Source organism: Pterocles gutturalis, unplaced genomic scaffold (genome assembly GCF_000699245.1).
Source record: "Pterocles gutturalis isolate BGI_N339 unplaced genomic scaffold, ASM69924v1 scaffold31218, whole genome shotgun sequence".
Classification (NCBI taxonomy): Eukaryota; Metazoa; Chordata; class Aves; order Pterocliformes; family Pteroclidae; genus Pterocles; species Pterocles gutturalis.
Window position 1 is genome coordinate 5923 of NW_010119015.1, and position 370 is coordinate 6292.

Genomic DNA, 370 nt, shown 5'->3' on the forward strand with positions numbered 1-370 from the left:
AAGCCCGGTTCTGCTCCCAGTGAGGGTGTGTTTCCAAAGAAGGGATCGAACTGGGAGTGGGGCCCCTTGGCAGTAAGATGAAGGAGAGTTGATAGTTGATAAATTTAGTATGAACTTTCCTGTGATGCTTAATGGAAATTCAAGAAAATTTCTTTTTGTTTTTTGGATGGAATTGCAAGCCTGATTGTTATGTGAATTTTGGACAATACCTCCTTTCAGCCCCTCCAAACGATGCTGTTATGGGTGCTGCCACAACCCAGCCCGGAGAGGCAGAGGGGAAGCGGGTACGATGCGGGTCTGAGCACCCCAGAACACAAATCCCCTTCTCTGCTCTGGAGGGATGGAAGCGATGGCAGGCAGACCTCGAGCA